This window comes from Eptesicus fuscus, chromosome 2 (genome assembly GCF_027574615.1).
Source record: "Eptesicus fuscus isolate TK198812 chromosome 2, DD_ASM_mEF_20220401, whole genome shotgun sequence".
In the NCBI taxonomy this organism is placed as follows: Eukaryota; Metazoa; Chordata; class Mammalia; order Chiroptera; family Vespertilionidae; genus Eptesicus; species Eptesicus fuscus.
Window position 1 is genome coordinate 106,123,129 of NC_072474.1, and position 17,090 is coordinate 106,140,218.

The following is a 17,090-nucleotide window of genomic DNA, read 5'->3' on the forward strand; positions in this document are numbered from 1 at the left end:
TAGAGACAGGACTTAAACCTGTCTTAATTTTGTGTGGGGGCCTTTGTATTATCTGCAGTTGGGCTACTAAGCAAAAGGTGATAAAAAAAATATATCTATGCCCTGTGGTGCAGGGGTGGGGTTATTACAGTTTGTCCACTCTTCCATCAAGCAGCCTCCTGACCCACCACAGAACCTCATTGTATAAGGGGATTAAGTTCAAGGCTGCTCTTTACATGAAAATCACTATAGCTAGTGTATTAGTTTGCTAGGGTTGACATAACAAAATATAATCTAGGTGGCTTAAATAATTTTATTTTATTAAAATTCTGGAGGCTAGACAGTTAAACTCAAGGTGTCGGCAGGTTTGGTTTCTCCTGAGGCCTCTCTCCTTGGCTTGAAGACAACCACCTTCTTGATGTCTCTTCCCATGGTTTTTTCCTCTCTGGATACAATTGTCCTAATTTCTTCTTCTTATAAATATATCAGTCATATTGGACTCAAGTCAACTCATATGACCTAATTTAAATTTCCTATTTAATAAAGGAAAAATCACCACTTTAAAAAACCCCCATATCTAAATAATTACATTCAGTGGTACTAGCAGTCAGAACTTCATCATATGAATTTGAGAATGACAAAATTCAGCCCATAACAGTTAAGATGACACTATATTTTGATTTTTCAGGAGAGTCTCCATTTATACCTGTTGTCTCAGTATAATTATCATTAATTTTAATTAATCATCTATCTTACTGAAAAGCACTCCAATTTATATAATAAATTATATGGTTATTTTACCTATAGTGAAACTAACCTTTAAAAAACCCTTAAAATCGCCCATAACGCATAGTGTAGATATACTGTTTCCCACAGCCAAATTTTCTTCCATTGTAAGATACCACCATTTCTTCAGTGGGGTTATGTTGTATGAAATGCATATTATTAAACATTAGACATATACGAAATATGGCATTATACTGTCATTCTTAAAGGCATATGGGAAGTGAGATTGACAAAGAGCAAATTCATTTAGTGTGATGGTGGCTGGTGGTGCCTGAGTAGGAGGTCAATCCCTTCATCCAGGAAAGGTAATTGACCAAGCATGTCCTACAGGCTGCTGGCGATGCTGCACCTCCACCACTAAGAGCTTTCTCATCTATCAGTATGCTGGTTAGAATAATCATTGTCTGAATTTCCCTGGCACATTAAATTATATTCACCATTTATATTCATAGGGTTCAAGGAATGCAGAGTTCAAAAGTCTGCTTCATTACTCTCACTTTTACCAGATGAACAACTAGCTGGGAGCATGGGGCAAGTCTGGAAGAAATAAAGTGCCGATCAGTGAGAGGAAATGATAGAGGATGCCTCAAGGAGTCTACACTTACAATTTTTAGTTAAAATGTTTGTGATAACCTGGTGCCTCCATATTAGTTTTCTCAAGTTTCCTAAATAAGTTTTTACTAATAATAAAGTACCAAAATTGATGAATAATTTACCCTATTAAAAAGAGTAGTTGTTCCTCTAACTATAGTACACTTTCATCTTGATAAATGTTATTGGCAGAGAGATAAGGAGGTGGAGTTACAGGCAGCTGGCTGGGGATTGCACATGAGCTTGGTATACCCGTGGGAGCATTTCCTATACTCCAAACCCTTTCATTATGGAAATCACAGAAACAGGAGCTTTAGAACAGCTACTCCAGCTTGTCAGTTCAAGGTTAATGTCTCTAAAAATTATCTGCTGTTTGTTTCCCTCATACTTTACTATGATCCAGGAGAGCTGATAGGAACATTTCCTGTGACATCAACTACTTGTCATTGCAATTTGTTGCCTCCCCAGTTTGAGTCAGGGGAGCATTGTGGGTAACCTGCCCCAGCACTCATAAGAACCCAGAAGTCCCCAGGGCACTGGTGGATGGTCATGGTAGCTGTCCATCCATTCCATGAGGTCCCGTCAGTCACCAGTGAGACTCTCAATTACTTGTAAGGGCCCCCAGAGTTACTGCTGGGTAATTAAATGCATTTTCTGATGCCAAGAGATCTTCATCTGTTTTCCCTACTGCTTCATTAAAGGTTTATAAAAGTTTCTGAATGACACATTGCATGCACTGCCCTGTGCTCCCTTAATCCTTAAAACATATCCCTTATCCTTCATTATGTCCCTGCCCAACCCCAGTGCCTCCAGTGAATCCCCTGTTTTAGCTGGAGAATCTGGACCTTGGCCTACAATCAAAGCATTTCATATTTTGACTCAGTTTACTCTTCTGCTTTCCATATAGCAGGAACTCAATAAGTGTTTATTGGAGCAATAAATGCACTCTGCCTTTCAAGGATAAAATAATAGTAGCTAAGTATTGACTGAGCTTTTCTGTTTCATAGATACTTGCAATAAGCCCATGAGTCAGGTTCTAGTATTATTTCGATTTTGCACTATGGGAAACAGTTTAAGTGACTTGGCCAATATTACTTATTAAGTTATGAAGTGTCAAAGCCAGACTCTCGAACACTGATGTGTACTTACACTCCTGGTGCTCCGCCAACTCCTCCATTCCCACCTCAACGCTTTTGTTGAAACCATTCCCCAACAGGAAACACCCTCCCAGGCATTCCATATGGCCAGCTCCAACAGCCTATTAAACCCAACTTTGCTTCCACCCTTCCATGAAAATATCTCTAATTCTCTCCAGCCCACAGCTAACTAGCACGCTCTAGAACTCACAACACTCATTTTCTTGACCCATTCTTTTGGTTCCCAGCATATGCCAGATAGTAAAGTCCTTAGGATTATTTGGTTTGTAATTTTTTTATTTTTTAAATATTTTTTTTATTGATTTCAGAGAGGAAGGGAAAGGGAGAGAGATGGAAACATCAATGATGAAAGAGAATCATTGATCGGCTGCCTCCCACACATCCCACACTGGGGATCGAGCCTGCAACCCAGGCATGTGCCCTTGACTGGAGTCAAACCTGGGACCCTTCAGTCCACAGGCCAACACTCTAGCCACCAAGCCAAACCAGCCAGGGCTGTATTATTTTTAACTCAGTAAATGTGTAATGGATAAATAAAATATTACAGTGCAGCTCAGAACTATCCCAGAACTATTCATTTTAGTTCCTCATTTACATTTGCCTTGATGCTCTTATCCATAGAGTCTTTGCTGCTTAAACACATCTATATTCAGATGAACTGGTTTAAGGCTGGAATGAATTCGCTAAGTCATTTGCAGGGAGAGGCTGCTGTGCTCACTATGGGCTTTGCTTGCTGACTCCCAAACAAGATGAACCAGGGTTGAACCAGAATGGGCTTAGTTATGTTTTCTCCCACAGAGGAGCGATATATGGGCACTCTGAGCTCTTTGCAGCATAGCGTAGTGGAGACAGCTGTGTCTACTCTGTAAGCATTTCATAATATTACTTAGGGAACAAGCCTACTGAGGAAAACTGTTCTTTTCCTCATTGAGGAGAGTTAGTGCCTCAACAATAACAACTTCTCAGTTATGGCCACAACACTTGCAGAGGCATCAGGTGTGGTCCAAGTCAAGAGAGAAAATGATCAAATTACTAGTCAATATCCATACTCCTGAAATCTAGACGAGGATAACATGTATATCTGCACATTCCATTGGTTATCCCAAAGCTGCACACAGTTGACTGCCTTGAGTAGAAGAGAATACCTTTCCTCTTTTGTCTCCCTCTCTCTCCTTCTTTGCCCCCCCCCCCCCCACAACCTCATGCTTCATATATTGAGCACAATCCAAAAATATGGTCCTCAAAAGGTCTCCAGCTTCTAGCATCACACCTGAGTCCACCTCATTGTTTTATTCTATGATACATCACCTGTACATTGTATTGTGTGTTCACCACCTCAAGTCAAATATCTCTTCATTATAATCATGGGGTCTTATGATGTACCTAGTTTAAGCTTTTTTTTTTTTTTTTGTCTCTCGGGTAGATAAAACAGATATTTTTCCACTCGAACAATTTCTCACAGCATAATTTTATGTCTTATTATGTTAATATTCTGTTTCTAATCTCCCTAAGACTCCACATACCAACAGAAAAGTGGGTGAAAGGAGAGAAAGAGGTGAAGAGAATTTGTTGCCAGACCACAAAGAGATGCTGAAAATGGTGATGATGACAATAAAAATCATGTACCAAGTCCCTATTCGGGATTTTATATGGAACACATCTTGTTTAAATAACATCACACCCATTTTACAGATGTGTGTTTGAGCATTAGAGAGTGCCTGTAACTTGCTGTGCTGGTCCTTTGCCATGTGTTCTCAGACTCATTTCCTGTTCTTCCCTTGCTCTGAGCTATATCACAAGGGACTACATTTTAGTCTCTTTTGCTGAGAGCCCTATGGCTAAGTTCACCCTGTGCATTGGAATATACTGGAGGGAAGTAGAAGGTAGGAGGTAATAGACTGAGTATATCCCCCTCTGACCTTAGCAGTGTGTCTGGCATCTTCTCTGTGGCTTCAGGTCCCTTGGATAGTCCCATTTCCTGCAGGCCAGCTGCTACCAGCCTACTGTAACATTGCCTCCTCCTTTTTTTCCCTCTAGCCATAGGGGAGATCTGGGCTTTCTCCATCTAGCAATTGGTATGGTCACTGTTTAGCTTGGCTTCTAAACATTAACATTGTCTGGGTAACAAATCCTCTATATTAAATCTCTTTGGTTTGTTTGTGTGTTTGTTTGTTGTTGTTTTACTGAGCTCACCTTATTCATATGCTCCAGGTCACACAGTTTTGCAAAATTACAATTCTAATCCATGTGTTCCAAGCTTCAAACCTATGTTATTAATCATGATATTTATCTCCTATAACTTAATTTTTAAAAAAAAATAATTAAAATAATAATTAGCTTTATGACTAGATTTCGGATTTTACTAATAAATATTATCTTGATTTGATGGAGTTTGTAGCTAAACCCTGAAGCCATGAGGTGCAGAGTTGAGTCATCTTTCACATCATGGAAAAGCCACAATCACTTTCTTAAATTGTGCAGGTTAAATTTTTGCTCTTCAAAGTGCTGAATTCTAACAGAATTCATATCACCTGGGAGCTTTTTAGAAATGCAGAAGCCCTGGTCTCAGGACAGTCTGCATTTTAACAAGCTCCTCAGGTGATTTGTATACACAGTGAACTTGGAGAAACACTGTGCTAAAAGAATGTGATTGGAGTAAAGAATAAAGCAAAAACATCATTAAGATTTAAAAGATAACACCATTATAAAAGTTGTTTTAAGTCTATGTTGTTCCAAATTTAACAGCCACTATGTTTCTGACTTAACCCCAGCTTACAAATGAGTCATTTCCAAATTCTATTTGTTAGTGTAATTTTGAAACTCATTTCCAAGTAAAAATCATGTTATGGATCTCGATTAGGTTTACAGACTAGCCCATTAGAACTTAGGTTAAATCATAGTATAATGAGTACGAGGATTATTTCAAAGTAGAAGAAAGATCTCTTTTCTTAGATACAAAGCCTGTTCTAGGCACTTATTACTATTTTTTGCATACCCAGAGTTAAATTGGCATCATGCTACGCCACCCAGGGAGTCTCCCTGCCACTTCACCATTCCCAAGTGTCAGCCCATGGGGACTCTTCTCCAGGCCCTCTCTCCCCAAAGTGCTCCCAAATGAGCTAACACCATGCTGCTGTCACCAAATCCTGCATTTCTCAGCATCTGTCATTTTAGCAAGGAGTTATTATAGAAGGAATGACCTTTAATTCAAACTAATGAGTAGATAACTAGCAATTCAAATACCCTTGGAAGAATTTTTGTATTTATAATGAGATGGTTGTTAGCTCAATTAAATCTGTGGAATTTTACCCAGTGGAATAAATGGAATGGGGAACAAGGAACAATGCAGAGCACAGGTGACTTGGTGAGGATGCCAGCTTTCCCCAAGAACATACCCTGGAGGTCACCACAACTGCTTTTCTTGAACTTTGTTGTCTTCCTTCCTTCCTTTCTTCTTTTTCTTTTCTTTTCTTTTTTTCCTGCAGTGGTTGCACTGGCACAGGGCAAATATTTGACAATATGGTATGCTTATAATCAGGATTACCTGTAATGTAAAAATTCGATTGGTTCCCTACTATATTAGTTATTCAAGGGGAGGAGAATTAAGCTCCACCTCCTAAGGAGGGAGATATTAAAAAAATGTGTGGACATATCTTTAAAACCAACACATCTACATAAGTGCATGTAGTAACACCAGAAATTCCTACAGAATAAATTTTTTTGTGTGTGTTTGTTCTTCTGTGTGTGTCAGTATTGGCAAGAGCACTGACCTTCTGTAAGAATCAGGACACCTGTTGCTACTTCTAGATCTTGCATTTACTAGCAATATGACCTTAAGAATTACCTAATTATTTTTTTGTAGTTGAGGGAGATATTTTTATTTCCTTTTCTAAAAATTAGGAATATTGATGCCTTTTCTGCCTAAATAACAAAAAAATTTGTGAGGTTCTAATGGGACAATAGATGTGAAAACACTTTAAAATATGCCAGGCCAGCACCACTGCAGGGGTTGGTTTACTCCATCTTCTCTATTTCTTTTTTTTTTTTTTCTCCCAGAATTTCATTTATTATTTTTTTAAATTTCTTTATTGATTAAGGTGTCACATATTTGTCCTCATCCCCCCATTCCCATCCCACACCCCTCCCCACGGATGCCCCAACCCCCTGCTGAACTTAACCGTTGGATAGGCTCATATGCATGCACACAAGTCCTTTGGTTGATCTCTCTCCCCTCCCCCAACCTCCCCTATCCTCCCTCTGAGGCCCGATAGTCCGATCGATGCCTCCTTGTTTCTGGTTCTGTTCTTGTTCATCAGTCTATGTTGTTCATCATTTCCCCTAGATGAGCGAGATCATGTGTCACTAGAGATATACTTATAAGAACTGAATGTGAGACGAGCAATAATAGTTATGCTGACAGGCAAATGAATCAGTCTGTAGTGAGTTTCTTTCTGGACCAACAGTTCTTTAGAGACCCAATTTCAATGTCCACCAGTTCCTTATGTGTACATGTCAGCACTGACCCCTCAGCTCTGGATGGTGGACAAATGGTGGTAACGGAGGTCCGATTCCCTCTGGTTTGGTCTCAGCCGGACCCAGGGGCACGGCTTCACCCGGACTCAGGGGCACGTGGCCTCACCCAGACCCAGGGGCGCGTGGCCTCTCCCTCTTCTCTATTTCTTACATCATAAATACCTATGTCCAGATTAGAGGCACTTTGTAAATTCACTGTTTTCTCCTTTGGATTAGTGGCTACTCCTTTTAGGTTTAACAAATAAAACTTCTCTCTCCCATACTTGTTTTCTCTCTCTCTCTCTCTTTTTTTTTTTTTTCCCAAAGACTCTATTTCTTTTAGGATAATTCAAGGTTCCTAACAAAATTAAGAAGAAAATACAGAGATTTCCCATTGGTCACCTACCCCCACACATGCATAATGCAGTTCACCAGAGCGGTGCATTTGTTACCAAGAATGAACCTACGTGGGCACATGGTAATCCCCCAAAGTCCATTGTTTGCCTCAGGATTCACTCTTCGTGTTGTACATTCTATGGCTTTGGAGAAATGTATAATGACATATATCCATTGTTATGATGTCATACAGAGTATTCCTCACTGCCATAAGCATCCTTTATGCTGTGCCTATTGTTTCATACACTCCTCCCTTGGCATCCCCTGATGTGTGTATATGATTATCTCCATAGTTTTACAATCCCACTGTTCAAAAACAAACAAACAAAAAACCCCAAAACCCTCTCCTAATTTCCACAATTTGGTCTCCAGGACCTTAGATTAATGAAAATCCTACTAAGCAATGCGCTTATGGATCTAATACCCCATCCACAGAAGGTCCCAGAGCTTATTTGCTCCTTATCCTCTGACATAGTTCCTTAACTTTACATTTTCCATAGTGAACAAGCCACATCAAGCCCTTGTACTCTTTGGTTACTTAATGTCCCGTTCATAGTCCATGTTAGATGGCTTCTAATAATTAGATCCCTCTCCTAACACCCAACTTGCCTTTATAGGTTTGTCTGCAGACTTATCAGGTTCTATGATTACAGGAAAGTTTTCTCCTTATTCTTATTGACTGGACTTCTGATCCTCTGTCAGTATATGTCCTCTCAAATATTTGCACATTTCCTCAGTTCTTTGCCTCTTTTACTAACCTATTTCCTCAGGCAGATACACTCCCATGTGAGAAAGTGGAAAGGACAGAGCAATGGGATAGATGGGCCAGAGACCTGAATCCTGGTCACTTACCAACTGTGACTTTTACCAGGATTCCTGATGGTAAAATAGAATTCGTAACCTCACCTCAAAGTGTTATGAAAATGTAATAAGTTAAAAACAACAGCTTTTTTTTTTCCCCAGTGAGTTTCGGGTGTGGCATGGAGGACTGGCCTGAATCAAAATTAGCATGGGGGGGAGGGAGGCTTTTCAAATGGGTATGTATAAAGCTCCTCCTATAAAAATCTCTAGGAGTAGAGTTAGAGATTGTGCATTTTGTGCTTCCTGGGTGATTCTCATGGACAATAAAATCTGAGAATTGTTGCTTTTAGGAAAATGCCTTGGGTTCCTGGGTCCTGGCAAAGAGATTCACATAGACAAATAGCCTTTTTATTCTCTGGGTTCAGTTGTTCCTGGGACAATAAAGAATAGGCTCATCATGATACAAGCTATTTTACTGACTGGAGGGAGATAATACACTTGGAAGAAGGGAGGTAAAACTCTCCAAGGAGCTGTCTTTGCTGTCCAAAGTAGAGGTTTACCAAATGCATGGATTTTTTTCTATCTGCATTTCCTCTGTCCTCTCTTTCCACTATTTTTTAGGAGTATCTACCTAAATGTACCTTTGATTTTTTTTTTTTTAAATACTTTGGCTTTCACTGCATTTGTGACCTCATTTACCACTTTAGCTCCAAGTACATTACATTTTTATTGACTTTGGACCTGCAGAACTCTTTCTTTTAAGTCTATATGTCATAGACTTAAAAGCAGCTTCTCAACTTCCTTGCTGCCGCCAGTATTATAAGAAAATGGAGACTGCTATAATTGGGTCCATTTTTCACAAACCCTGTTTTTCTCTATTCACCTATTGCTGATTCTAAGCCGGCTAAAGCATCGCCTTATGGTGGTGGACGGCAAGAAGTAGACCTGAAGAGAAAAAGTTAAGGCTCAGAAAAGATGAACATTTTTTTTTACTTAGAGTTTATGATGCCACCTATCACTTACTGGTTTGAGGCTTTTCCTAGACATAGTTCCTCTCTACCCAGATGAACAGAGGCTGATGTGTTTGAAACTTGACATTAGGGAGAACTTAGACTACACATGGAATATTCCAGAGGGAGAAACAAAAGTATACATGCACTATGTGGCAGGATTTATTTTGTTCTGCAAGGAACATAGCAAAATGTTCATTGTTCTAAACAATAAGATTAGATGTTTCGTACTTGAAATTAATAGGGAATAGGGAAAACAGAATGTTTAGATCGTATTAAAAAGGTATTTGAAAGGTTAGGCAAGGCATATTTAATTTTGCTCACCAAGTGCTCTGAAGGCAGAAAAAATAAATAAATCAAGGATCATATGCAAGAGTAAATTGGTAAGAGAACAATGGATTTATCATAAGAGGAAATTTGTTTTTAGTTCTAACACTGACAGGCGGTATGTGTCCTTGCCCATGTTATTTAAGCTTTCAAGTACCTCAAATGAGGAATAGTGGCAATGCATTATTCATGGGTTGTTGTTTTTTTAATTAAATTTATTGGGGTGACATTGGTTAAAAAAGGATGTATGTTTTAAGTCTACAATTCTATGATCCATAATCTGCATTATTGCATTGTGTGCCCACCACCCAAAGTCAAATATTTCCATCACCATATATTTGACCCCCTTTATCATTTACTTCACCTCACCTCCCTTCCCTTTGGTAACTACCATAGAGTTGTCTGTGTCTATGAGTTTTGATCATTTGCTTTTCTTATTTGTTAATTTGTTGCTTTCAGTTTTATATTCCACTCATGAGTGAAATCATATGGTTCTTGACTTTTTCTGTTTGAATTATTTCACTTAGCATGATATTCTTAAGATCCATCCATGTTGTCCTAAATGGCATTATTTCATCTTTTCTTATGGTTGAGTATATTCATATTTATATGAATACTAGGGCCCCAGTGCATGAATTTGTGCACCTTGAAAGGAATTGTGGGCCTGGAGGCTGCAGTAGGCACGGGGCGGGTCTCTGCCCATCCTCAGCACCCCCACCCGGCCCCTCCCACCATGGCCCCCAGTCCCTTTTCTGCCAACAGCCCCGCTCCCACCACCACCGCTCCCATGCGCTTATAGTGTGGAGTGAGTGGGGCCCGCGTCAGCAGTGGGTGTGAGCAGTGGCTCCAGAGCTGGTAGCGGGTGCGAGTGGGGCCAGTGCCGGCAGCAGGTGCGAGCACCAGATGGGACCATGGCACACAGGAGCAAAGAATTTTCAGTAACCACCAGAGGCTCACCCTGATGACAGCGACCTGCACCCTGCCTTGGTCTGGTACCACCACTCACCTGCTCCACCATCCCACCTGCTACCAATGCCCGCCATGTTCTGCGCGCACTCTCTGGTGGTCAGCACACATCATAGCAACTGGTTGTTCAGTTGTTCGGTTGTTCTATTGTTCGGTCTATTTGCATATTAGGGTTTTAGATAGATAGATAGATAGATAGATAGATAGATAGATAGATAGATAGATAGATATACCACATCTTCTTTGTACACATATCTTTACAAATAAATGTTTTCAAATTTTGGGGGTAGATACCCAAAAGATGGATTGTTGGGTCATATGGTAACTCTATTCTTAATTTCTTGAGGAGCCTTCATACTGTTTTCCATAGTGGCTGCACCAGTTACATTCCTATCAGCAATGAATGAGGGTTCCTTTTTCTCCACAACTTCTCCAACACTTATTATTACTTGTCATGTTGAGTTCAGTATTAAATTAAGTGATATGAAGATAGTTTTGTATATTCTGAAATAATAGTTGCCCCTATATATAAAAATGTAAAGCTCTGAATATATTCATTACTAGGTAATGAGTCACTTCCCTGATTCTCCCCTTCTACCTCCTCCCTCTTCAGATAGAAAGTCTTGTCCTTTCTCAAACCCCCACCTTACCAGGTCTGTCCTCTGGTTGGTCTTTCTTCTACACTTAGAGCCACAACTCTTGCCTCCTTTTCTCTTCCCACTGTGCAGTCTTAGCTAGTTTTTGTAAGCATGCCTCTAAGACTCCACTTAGGTCTATAGTTTCTATGAATCTTGCTTCTTATTGGTGTGAGGAGGAAAGTAAACAGCCCCTTGTGACAGGGAACAAAAGCACAATGAAAATAATTTTATTAATACAGCCAAATAACACATTGTTGAGTGCATATCTTACATTCTTCACAATGTTAAATTTGATGTGACAAGTCACTCAAGTACTAAGAGCTGTGAGACTATACATCAGGTCATTGATCAAAGAAAACTATGGATTTCATGCAGTAGTAACAACCATCTGAGAGGATAAGCCCATCAAGAAAGGCCCAAAGAAATGAGGACCAAACACTGAATCAAAGATTTGTTTTATACTCCAGAGATGCTAGTAGCTAGAAGCACTGAAGAAGAGGTGTGGTCAGAAATAAGCACAAGATTATCGTTATTATAACTAAATTAAGCATCTCAAAAGGGAAATATTGTCTATCACAATGCCTTCTTAATCTTATTGTTCCCCTGGGAGCAAGTAAATTTCACATCTGGGGGGAGTGGTGTAATAAGAATCATTAATTTAAAAAAAACATTAAAAATGGCACTTTAAACTTAACTTGATTAGCATTTTCCTTAGATTATTTTTTATTTGAAAACACTTTCGTCTAAAGTTATCAAAATGCATGTGTTTGCACAGCTAGTTTCAAGTATATCAGAGGAGAGTCAGTCTGGAGGTGATGCCACTCAGAGTGTGTGCTTATCTAAGGGAAGCCAATGGAGTTAGAGTTGTCAATGTGTCATTAAGAGCCTGTATTTTCTTTCCCAGATTGCCCTGACAAATTGATTGGCTTAAAACAATGGAAATTTCTTCTCCCACAGTTCTGGAGGCTAGAAGTCTGAAATTAAGGTGTTTGCATGATCATGTTCTCTCTGATGGTTCTAGGGAAGAATTTTTCCCTCTTCCTAGCTTCTACTTGCCTATAGCAATACATGGCATTCATTGTCTTGTAGCTACATTATTCCAAACTTGGCTCTATTGTCATATGGTCAGATTTCCCCTGTGTGTCTTCATATGATCTTCTTATAAGGATGCCAGTCATTGGGGGCTAGTCGTTTTGGACCCTCTCTAATCCAGTATAACTTCATATTTATTTCAACTAATGATGTGAAAACACCCTATTTTCAAATAAGGTCACATTCTTAGGTTTCTGATAGACATGAACTTTGGGGAATACTATTCAACTTAATATATAGACTTTCATGTGATTTATTTGCATATAATGAAGGCAATGTGCTATATGGAGCTGGCCCTGTTGAGTCAAACCCAATGAATATAATTAATGCTTCTTTCTACTGAAGCTTCAGGTCTCACAAACTGGGCTGTTGAATCTCGGGCAGAGCTGGACCCTTCACTGTGTATTTGAGACATCACATGAAAAACAGAGATGCAAAATTTTGGACTAGAATATTTTTCTGGTTGCATATAAGCAGCAAGGTATGTACTAATTAGAAACAGAATTCTGAAATGTTTGTATCCTTTAGATGCCCTTGTAGATATGAGTGATCATGAATGTTAATGGCCGTTACTCCATAGACTTGAACCAACCTACAGCTGCTGTTATGAAAGCCTGCCAAGTTTTATTGTATACATTCTAGAACTAACCAGAGATAATATAAATCAAATTCTGCTCTTTCATGTGCAGCACATTTTAATTTAAATAACAGATGGCTTTAAATAGTTTTCTGAGATCAGACCTATAAGAATAATTAGAAGGAATAATCTGGTTAATAATGATAAGATTTTTGAAATGCAAGTGTACTGTTTTTAAATGAGAAGAAATTCATTTAAAAAAATAGCCAAAAGGTGAGATACTAGACCTTGAAGGGTTTAGCAGGTCATAAATCTGTAAAGAAAAATTACAGTTAAAAATGTTGATGATTTTTCATGGGTCCAAAATATTATCCATAGCTCACTGAATAGAAAGAAAAAAAAAGGTGATTAACATTTACTTTTGAATCATCAGTAAAGAAAAAAATATAGGGAAGGATCTTAAGTTCTCCCTTAGACTCAATTTTCTTTTTAAAATGAGAAAGATACTGCCTGCAGTGTACAGTGATTACTGGTTAGAGGAGGTCAGAAAGATCATTATACAAAAGGATGTTACAACTTCACAGAATTAGACATATGCAAAGTAATTGAGTAGTTGATGAAGATGAGCATATGGAAGTACTAGAGGAAATATGAAATATTATAAAAATGACAAAGGATTTTCTATACAATCAATTCTGTTCTCTCTTAGGCACCAGTTATGCAATTCTAAATTCTGTATATATTCTAAGAGACATTCCGTTGGCATATCCTACTCAACATATGTAAAATCCAACATCTTATGTTTTGTGATCTCGTTGCCTCGTGATCTCATTCATGGCAGCAATAGCCAAGGTAAAAAATCACAGAGGATCATGAATACTTTCATCCTTGTTTCCTAAAAATAGATCTTCAATTGACATTTCCTCTTTACTATGCCTTTCAAATTCTCTCATCTATTGTCATGCTTTCCATCTCCATTTCTTCAGAGCCCATATTTAGATCTATCACTCACACTCAGGAAATTGTTGTTTCTGCTTTCCTCTTCATTCAACATTCCAGATGAAGTCGCCACAAGCATGATTCTGCCTTTATTATGATACTATTTAAATAAATCCCATTCCTTGATTGTATTGCTTAGTTTTCTGCTTTTTAATCTTCTAGTAATTGCCTTTTCATATTCTATATTCTAACTAAAGCATTCTACCTGTCATTCTATGAATTACACGATGCAGTACTGCTTCTGTGTTGATTCCCACCATTTACTCTGGAATAATTTTTCTCTCATTCTTTCTGTAGATACTCATCAGTATAAGATGAAGAAATAGCTATTTCTGTAATTGGATAACACTAAGTTATCATACTGTCACTTAGCCAAAGTCAACTACTTATGATCATGTTTTATCTACCTAGCTGCAAAACACTTTGCCTCTTTTGTTTTGTTTTAAGTTAAATAAATAAATTAAAAATAAGACTGCCATATTATCTAGCAAAACAACATCACCAGAGGATATTTTTCCATTGCTTTTGGAGAGAGTGAAGGGAGAGGGAGAGACAGAGAGAGAGAAACATCGATGTGAGAGAGACACATCAATTGATTGCCTCCCACACATGCTCCAACCAGTGCCGGGGATGGAGCCTGCAACTGAGGTACCTGCCCTTGACCTGAATCAAACCTGACACCCTTTAGTCCATGTGCCAACACTCTATCCATTGAGCCAAACCAGCTAGGTCAGGACTTCATCTCTTTAGAGACAGTCCTTGTGGGTCTTCGTGGGCTATGGTAACTCAGGCAGCACAAAACACACCCATGGTGGCATTTATTCCCATGAAGCTTCCTTAGGTTCCTGCACTTTACCAAGGCTAGCTTCCTAGCTCTCTTCTCATTTGATAATTCTGTTTCCTTCCAAAGCTCTGCTTATTTGTCAGATTAATTTGTTTCATCGAGTATAATGAAAAAATATGTGAGTAGCAGAATCAGAGGAAGATCTTAGTAGATGTGTTTTTTAATCAGGGCCATGAAGGGTTAACATGTCCTTGAGGGAATAGCTATAACACTATTAATCACACATTAATATAATTATTTTGGGATAAGAGTTAGTGAATGTTTACTACATTCATTTTGTGTTTAACTTTCAAAGTAACTCTTTAATGATGATATATAGCAGGCACTGTAAATTACCTATCAAATTTTTATGTTGGCATCTCCCTTGGGAAGAGAACCTGATTTTGTGTGGGGTAACAATGTACTCAGCAAAAATATTTAATCTTTCAGTTTACCATACAACAAAGTATCACCATATTTTTTTGGTTTTGGCCAGAGTTTCCTTCTGAATAAAAACACAGTCCTACAAAGGGAATTATTTTGACCTCTTCTTCCTTGTTTCTGCATCATACTCAGAAACAATGTTTAGTGATAAAGAGCTATTTTAAAACCAAGGACAGAAAATACATATAAAGAGTGGTAGAAAGTGTTCCCTCAAATTCTTTGCCCGTTTTTATTTTATTTATTTATTTTAAAAAATATATATTTTATTGATTTTTTTACAGAGAGGAAGGGAGAGGGATATTAGAAACATCGATGAGAGAGATACATCGATCAGCTGCCTCATACACACTCCCCACTGGGTATTTGCCCACAACCAAGGTACATGCCCTTGACCAGAATCGAACCTGGGACCCTTGAGTTCGCAGGCTGACACTCTATCCACTGAGCCAAACCAGTTAGGGCTCTTTGCCCATTTTTAATTAGTTTGTTTGTTCACTTGTTTGTTTGTTTTCCTAATGAGTTCTTTGTACTGTACATATTTTGAATTGAATATGTACTTTACAAATTGGATATGTACTTTACAAATATTTTCTCTATTCTTTTATTGTGATGATTTCCTTTACTCTGAAGAAGCATTTTAGTTTGATATAGTCAAACTTATTTATTTGCTATAGACTTTTTTTTTTTTCAAAAAGAGACATACAAATGGCCAATAGGTACATGAAAAGGCATTTAACATCACTGAATATGAGGGAACTGTAAATAAAAATCACAATGAGCTATCACCTCACACCTGTCAGGATGTCTGCATAAAAAAAGACAAGAGAAATTCTGTGAGGATGTAAAGAAAAGACAACTCTTGTATAATGTTGGTAGGAATGTAAAGTGGTACAACCATTATGGAAAGTAGTACAGAGGGTCCTCAATAAATTAAAAATAAGACTGCCATATTATCTAGCAAGCTTACTTCTGGGTATACATAAAAAATTATTATCTTAAAGAGATATCTGTGCTCCCATTTTCATTGTAGCATTATTCAAAATAGCCAAGGTACAGAAATGAATGGATAAAGAAAATGTGGTATACAAGAAAATACTATCCAGCCTTAGAGGAAATGCTGCTTTTTGCAACCACATGGATAAACCTAGAGAGCATTATGTTAAGTAAAATAAGCCATATAGAGAAAAACAAATACTGCTTGATATCACTTTTATATAAAATCTAAAACAAATAAAGTTGAATGCATAGAAATTGAGCATGGAATGGTGGTTGCCAGGGGATAGGGAAGTGGGGAAAGGTTGATGAAAGGCTACAAACTTGTATTAAAAGATGACTGAAGTCTGAAGATCTAATATATAACATAGTGACTATAGTTGATATACTGTATTGTATAATTGAAATTTGCTAAGAGACTATAACTTATTTTCACACACACAAAAATAGGAGATATACAGATAGCAAACAAGAATTTTAAAAGAATGTCCACTTCATATGTCATCAGGAAAATGAATATTAAAACAACCATTATACAACTATTGGACTGCCAAAATCTGGAACACTGACAATACCAAATATTGGAATAATAGGAACTCTCACAAATTGCTGGTGGGAATGCAAAATAGTTTAGCCCCTTTGGAAGAAAATTTGGCAATCTATATATATATAAAAGCCTAAGCTACTGAACAACGGAACAACCAGAACAACCAGAACTACCTGAACAATGGGTGGCTATGACATGCACTGACCACCAGTGGCAGACGCTCAACACAGGAGCTGCCACCTGGTGGTCAGTGTGCTCCCACAGTGGGAGTGCTGCTCAGCTAACCCACCCATCCCTGCAGCAGCCACTCACTCCCTCAGTAATCCTGCAGGTCCGATCTCCAGAGAACAGGCCAGGCACTGACAGACCAGCATTGCCAGCATGATTCTGACAGTACTGCCAGCCTCCTGGAATTCGGCCTTAGGTACCAGGGCCACTTCCCCTCCCTAGAC